Source organism: Helianthus annuus, chromosome 10, assembly GCF_002127325.2.
Source record: "Helianthus annuus cultivar XRQ/B chromosome 10, HanXRQr2.0-SUNRISE, whole genome shotgun sequence".
Classification (NCBI taxonomy): Eukaryota; Viridiplantae; Streptophyta; class Magnoliopsida; order Asterales; family Asteraceae; genus Helianthus; species Helianthus annuus.
The window spans coordinates 82,364,447-82,372,490 of NC_035442.2; positions in this window are offsets into that span (position 1 = coordinate 82,364,447).

Consider the following 8,044-nt stretch of genomic DNA (forward strand, 5'->3'; position numbering starts at 1 on the left):
GTTACCGAGTTGCGGAACCAGTTGGATCAGGTCCAAAAGCAAGTAGATGCTAATCCATTTGATACGGCTCTTCGATCTTTGGAAGCTATATGTATTAGAGACTACAAGTCTGCGGCTTACGATGAGGAGTGTTTTTTGAAACAAAAATCTAAAGTTCAATGGCTTTGTGCGGGTGATTCAAACACGTCCTACTTCCATAATTGTGTGAAAAGTAGGAATGCTAGGAGTAAAATTAACTGCATCAAAGACACGAAGGGGAACCAGTTTGAGGGAGATGAAACAAAGTTTGGTTTTGTGGTAAACCCTAGCAGAGGGAGGCGATTTTGGCGATTTGGGATTCTCATTGAAACCCTAGCCGATTTCTTCAATTCTTGATCTGATTTGATTTCGGTTTGCATCTAAAGATTCATCTTTTGTTCTTTAGGTTCCAATCCAGTGAAATCAGATTAATTTCGTGGTTTAGGGTTCTGTTTTTCCTGAATTCGTTTTTCTTTTTGGTGCTTGGAGTGACGGCAAAAACTCAATTGATTATTCAACTGAAATCAGACGAATTCGTGTCCTAGGGTTTTGCTGTTCCATATTGTTTCTGATTGATCAAGGGGTTTCGCATACATCAGACTTGGGGTCGGCGTTAAGGTCTGATTGCGGCTAGGGTTTCTTGTCGGCGATAAGGATTTGTTTATTGTCCAATTAGCGAACTAGGGTTCTTGTCGGCGATAAGAGTTTGGTGGCTGGATTACTATTGAACGTATTTCAGCCGACTTGCTCATTGATCGAAATTCTGGTTTGACAATTCTGGGATGGATGATCTAAGCGGTTCTGGTGGTAACCAACAGGATGGTTGTGGAAAGCCGCGAGCATCGTTTGCAGAAATTGCAGCTCGGTTTCTTGATGTAGAAGGGAATACTTGGAAGCCAAAGCGTGGTGTAGTGGGTTCGGCTCCTGTCAGTCTAGGAAATCTGGATACAACATTCTGGGACTCTCCGGGTATGGGTTACACGCCAATTTCAGGTCTGGACAAAGCGAATTCGGTGGCTGATCAGGGCTTGGATAAATCGGCTGGTATTGCTACTCCTATCTCCTTTGCTAATGTAGTGAAGAACTCTAAGGAAAACATTAAAGTGAACTTCAGGGCAATGGAATCGAGTGAAGTTGTTGATGGAGCTGATGTAGTGATTCCATTGACTTCGGTTAAACAAGTCACAGACAGGTATGCTAATACTTTGTATGGGTACTTCCTGGGAAAACGTTTGGCGTTCCCTGTGGTGGATTTCTTTGCAAAGAACAACTGGGCTAAATATGGGTTATCTAGATTAATGATGAATGCAAATGGTTTCTTTTTCTTCAAGTTCAAGACTAAAGAAGGGATGGATCAGATGTTAGAGGATGGCCCTTGGTTGATAAGAAATGTTCCGATAATTTTGAAAGAGTGGTCAGCTTCTATTAAGATGGAGAAGGAGGATATCAAAGTTGTTCCAGTTTGGGTCAAGATGCATGATGTGCCGTTAGCGGCATTTACTGAGGATGGCCTTAGCTTGGTCGCCTCTAAGATAGGGGTTCCTAAGATGTTGGATTCGTATACGGCCACAATGTGTGCTGAATCTTGGGGAAGAAGCAGCTATGCAAGAGCTCTCATTGAAGTGCAGGCGGGGGCTGATTTAAAGAAGAGTGTTACTGTTGCAATCCCATCTTTAGATGGTGGTGATCATTCTAAGGTGGAGGTAAAAATTGAATATGATTGGGAGCCTTTAAGATGCTCTTCTTGCTGTGTTTTTGGTCATGATGATAGCTCGTGCCCAAAAAACAATCAGGTTGGTTCGAATGGGGAATCTGGAGTGAAAAATGATGACTTTCAGGTTGTGGGTGCCAAGAAGAAAAAAGCTAATAACCAAGGTCTTCATATCAAGAATCAGAAGCCAAAGGTAGTGTACAGGCCAGTTGTCAACCCTAAACCAAAATCGTCAAAGAGTCCGATGCAGAATCAGGTTTCAACGTCTAACCCGTTTGATATTCTGAAGGATGATAATGGTAATTGGGGGGTACCACTGTGGGACGAATGGAGAAGAAACCATCGGGGGACAGGCAGGAATCGGACGAAGAGGTGGTTGAAGAAGTCTACACTGAAACTAGTAGATTTATGACATCGGGTACTCATCCTTTCTCTTCGAAAGCAGGGGCAAGCACCTCGTCTTCCAAGTTCTCGAATGGATAGGCTGTCTGCTTTCCGTCTGAAGGGGCTGCTGTTTTGCGGCTTTTTTATTTTTGATGATGGCGGTTGAAGATTATGGTTATGTTTTTGCTTTGTTTTTGTCTACTAGATGTCGTGTCTTGATGTATAGTAGACTAGGTTATGGGGTGATATAGGTATTTGGTTTTTTTGTTCTACATATATGGGGCATGTCCTGTATATGAATTAGTGTGGAACACATCCTCACTACTTGTACTTATTTGTGGTTGCATTTTAATAGATTCACCGGGGTAACCCTTTACCCAAAAAAAAAAAAAAAAAAAAAAAAAAAAAAAAAAAAACTATGCAAAGTGCATTAATCCAGTTAAGTGCGGATGATATGGTTAGATTAAATTGAGAAAGCCCTTATGTGAAACGTGGATTCTGTACGACTGTGATTAACTGATGAATGATGCATGATATCGATTGTCAAACATGCTCTATGGTATTAAATTGCACGTGAAACTTTACAAACTTGAACTGATTTATTATACGTGCATACAATAGGACTTGATTGATTACTTGTGAGTGCATAACCTAGCATACCGAGCAAACCAAGGTGAGTTCACACAGCCAAGGCATGGGGTTCCCAGGGTGGGAATGGGTTTGGATTTATTTACTTGTACTTACCTAGCATATGGAACTTATTTATATGATCCTCGGGTGAGGAAGGGTTATTGATAAGATACGACTAGACTAGTGATACTTATAGAACTGATCTTCGCACACACGCCGGGGTTGGCTGCGATAATATGACTGATCTTCGCACACATGCTAGGGTTGGCTGCGATAATATGACTAATCTTCGCACACATGCCTAGGAAGGCTGCGAACTATACGCTAAACTTCGCACAGGTGCCGGGTGGCCGCGATACAAATATACCTAGTCTAGAATACTTGAGAACTTTCCCTAATCTTCGCATACATGCCTAGGAGGGCTGCGATACGAACTATTACGATACATGACTTAGTGAACGAATACAAGGCTTACTATACTATTACAATTACTGAACTATAAACTGTGAACTCGCTCAACTAGTTGTTGATCCTCTGTTACATGCCTTGCGGGTCGTTAGATATATGGAGCTTGCACAGGGAGGAGCAGGTCGTTGTGGAGCATGGATCGTGGATGCCATGTTAAAACATTTAAACATTTGAACTATGATATATTTTGGGTTTTCATACTTATGCTTCCGCTACACTTGATACTATAATTATGTTTGGAACACCTATCGTATTGAAAGATTGGTTTGCACTTATTTTACTTGATATTAATTACATGTTCAATATGATTGGTGGCTTGATCCTGGTCAGTCACGCTCCCAAGCGGTGATACTCCGCGTGTGGATTTTGGGGGTGTGACAGATTGGTATCAGAGCCATTGGTTATAGAGAACTTGGTTTTAATATGGGAAAACGTTTTTTATTAAAACCAGACTATAACCAGAACAGTGCTCTCAACGATCCACAACGACGCTTCGCTCCACGTGCAAGACTCAACATCCTAGGTAATAAGGTTTACGTTTACTGCCTACATGCTAGAATTGCATAGAACTTTGCTCGTAGTATGCTTAAATTACATTGCTCACTATTTGTTATTGCTTGAGAACACCTATGTGCTTACACTCTTCTGTCATCGCACTACTCGCGAACCATTCTCACTTACACTACTTTTACTATGAAGATCATGTCTGGACGTGTGAACATGACTCAAGACCAGTTGACGGCAGTCCAAGCACATTCAGTGGCACCGAGGGGGCAGTGGGACTCCTCCATTGGTTTGAGAAGCTAGAATCTGTGTTCGAAATGTGTGAATGCCCTGAGGCTCGCAGGGTCAAGTACGCCACTGGTACTTGGGAAGGAATCGCGTTAACTTGGTGGAACGCGCAAGTACAGATCCTAGGGTTGGCAGCTGCTAACGCTACCCCTTGGAATGATTTCAAGGAATTGATCAAAAGGGAATACTGCACACGTGAAGATATTCACAAGTTGGAAGATGAGTTCTACCATTTGAAAATGACTGGGTCAGAAATTGAAGCTTATACTAAAAGGTCAAACGAGCTGGCCGTGCTGTGTCCAACTATGGTGGACCCTCCAGTCAAGCGCATTGAGTTGTATCTCAAGGGGTTAGCACCAGAGATCCAGAGCCATGTGACATCGGCTAATCTTGATAATATCTAGGCTATTCAGCGCCTTGCTCATCGTATTACAGACCAGGCAGTGGAACAGAACAAGCTACCAAAACGCATCAGTGCTACCACTACTGCTGTTACTACTTCTGCTACTCCCAGTGACAACAAAAGAAAATGGGATGGGGATTCCAGTAAAGGTTCAGCTTCAGTTCAGTCACAGGTACAACAGCGAAAGACTGACAGGTATCAGAGTCCCAGTCAGCACTCTTCAGGCAATCAAGGGCAGGGTGGATATCGGGGAATTCACCCATTGTGTAATAGGTGCAACAGGCACCACAGTGGACGGTGTCGTAAGGAGCGTTGTCAAAGATGCCTCAAGATAGGGCATGAAGCTAAAGACTGCAGGAGTTCGCGACCTGCAAATCAGAATCAGCAACACCCACCACCAGCTCCACAGAACCAGCATCAGCAGCAGCAACAGCGGGGCAACAGGGGATGTTTTCAGTGTGGGGCTGAAGGTCATTTCAAGCGTGATTGCCCCCAGTTAAACCAGAACCAGAATCGCAACAACAACAACAATCAGGGAAATGGCAACAACAACAACAATGGTGGGAACAACAATGGCAACGAAGCTCGGGGTCGTGCTTTTGTGTTGGGTCGAGGTGACGCAATGAATGATCCCAATGTGGTTATGGGTAAGTTTCTTCTCGATGATATTTATGTTACTGTTTTGTTCGATTCAGGTGCGGATACAAGTTATATATCGTTAAAAGCAAGTAAAATGTTAAAACGTACACCAACACCTCTAAACACCAAACATGTCGTAGAGTTAGCAAATGGCAAGAGTGTAGAAGCCGTTCACGTAGTCAAGGGTTGTAACATCGTCTGAGCTGGTAAGACCTTCTTGATTGATCTCATTCCCATAGTTTTAGGTAGTTTCGATATCGTTATTGGCAAGGATTGGTTATCCAAGCAGCAGGCAGAGATCCTTTGTAAGGAGAAGATCATTCGTATTCCTCGTTCGGGTAAAGAACCTCTCGAAGTTCAAGGCGACAAGAGTGGTGCTGTGGTTGGCATCATCTCTTTCTTGAAGGCACAGAAATGTTTACGAAAGGGGCGCACTGCCATTTTGGCACTTGTTACGGATGCATCGACGAAAGAGAAAAGAATAGAGGATATTCCAGTTGTACGCGAATTTCCTCAAGTGTTTCCTGTAGATTTACCTGGTCTACCGCCTCATCGCCAGGTCGAGTTTCAAATCGAGCTAGCTCCAGGAGCAGCACCTATAGCTCGCGCACCGTATCGTTTAGCTCCAACTGAACTGGAGGAACTTTCAAAGTAACTACAAGAGCTTTTGGATAAGGGCTTTATTCGTCCAAGCTCTTCGCCTTGGGGAGCTCCAGTACTATTCGTGAAAAAGAAGGATGGCACTTTCAGGATGTGCATCGATTACCGCGAATTGAACAAGGTCACAGTGAAGAACCGCTATCCTCTTCCACGCATCGACGATTTATTCGACTAGTTGCAAGGGTCGAGTTACTATTCCAAGATTGATCTAAGGTCAGGGTATCATCAGCTGAGAGTCCGGGATGAGGACGTCTCCAAGACAGCTTTCAGAACTCGCTACGGCCACTACGAGTTTCTTGTCATGCCATTTGGGTTAACGAACGCGCCTACCGTATTTATGGATCTAATGAACAGGGTGTGCAAACCCTACCTAGACAAGTTTGTGATTGTTTTCATCGACGACATCCTGATCTACTCCAAGAGTCAGGAGGAACACGAGCAGCACTTGCGACTTATCTTGGAACTTCTTCAAAAGGAACAACTGTATGCCAAGTTTTCAAAATGCGACTTCTGGCTTCGTGAAGTCCACTTTCTAGGCCATGTGGTGAACAAGGATGGGATTCATGTCGATCCATCCAAGATAGATTCGATCAGGAACTGGCCTGCACCGCGTACACCAACGGAAATACGCCAATTCTTGGGCTTGGCGGGTTACTACAGACGGTTTATCAAAGACTTCTCGAAGATCGCACAGCCGCTTACACTACTGACACAGAAGGGTGTCACCTACCGTTGGGGAGATTCCCAGGAAACCGCTTTCCAGTACTTAAAGGATAGACTATGCAGCGCACCTATCCTCTCTTTACCAGAGGGCACGGATGATTTTGTGGTCTATTGTGACGCATCGATACAGGGGCTTGGTTGTGTATTGATGCAGCGGGATAAAGTTATTGCCTACGCTTCGCGGCAACTTAAAGTTCATGAACAGAACTACACGACGCACGATTTAGAGTTGGGAGCTGTTGTTTTCGCGCTCGAGATATGGCGACACTACTTGTACGGTACCAAGTGCACTATCTACACCGATCACAGGAGTCTCGAGCATATCTTCAAGCAGAAAGAATTGAACATGCGTCAACGACGATGGGTCGAGTTACTTAATGATTACGAATGCGCTATCAAGTACCATCCAGGCAAAGCCAATGTTGTGGCTGACGCTCTCAGTCGAAAAGACACTCTACCTAGGCGTGTACGAGCTTTGCAGCTCACTATTCAATCCAGTCTTCCTGCACAGATACGAGCTGCTCAGATAGAAGCAGTGAAACCTGAAAACGTCAAGGCTGAAGCCTTACGCGGGTCAAGGCAGCGAATGGAACAAAAGGAAGACGGCGCCTACTATGTAACGGGGCGTATTTGGGTCCCACTATATGGCGGTTTACGAGAACTTGTGATGGATGAAGCTCATAAGTCTCGCTACTCGGTACATCCAGGTTCGGATAAAATGTACCACGACATCAGAACTACATATTGGTGGCCTAGTATGAAGGCCCACATTGCAACTTACGTCGGCAAATGTTTGACTTGTGCGAGAGTCAAGACAGAGTACCAGAAACCCTCAGGCCTACTTCAGCAACCCAGGATACCACAGTGGAAATGGGAAGAAATTTCCATGGATTTTGTTACTGGCCTGCCTAGATCCCAGCGCGGGAATGATACTATTTGGGTGATCGTAGATCGACTCACAAAGTCTGCTCATTTCTTGGCTATCAAAGAAACAGATAAGTTCTCTACGTTAGCAGACATCTACTTGAAAGAAGTTGTTTCGAGGCACGGGGTGCCAACCTCTATCATTTCGGATCGCGATGCACGATTCACTTCAGAACTATGGCAAGCAATGCACAAAGCTTTTGGCTCTCGATTAGACATGAGCACAGCTTATCATCCTCAGACGGATGGGCAGTCTGAACGCACGATCCAAACTCTAGAGGACATGCTTCGGGCGTGTGTTATAGATTTCGGCAACAGCTGGGAAAAGCACCTCCCGTTAGTGGAGTTTTCATACAATAACAGTTACCACACCAGCATACAAGCAGCTCCATTCGAGGCATTGCACGGACGTAAATGCCGGTCACCTCTCTGTTGGGCAGAGGTGGGAGATAGTCAGATTACAGGTCCAGAAATGGTAGTTGACGCTACTGAACGAATTGCACAGATACGACAACGCATGGCGGCAGCTCATGATCGCCAGAAAAGCTACGCTGATAAACGCAGAAAACCACTCGAGTTCCAAGTTGGGGATCGAGTGCTACTCAAAGTCTCACCCTGGAAGGGTGTGGTTCGTTTTGGTAAACGAGGCAAGCTCAATCCACGGTATGTTGGACCATTCGAAATCACTGAAA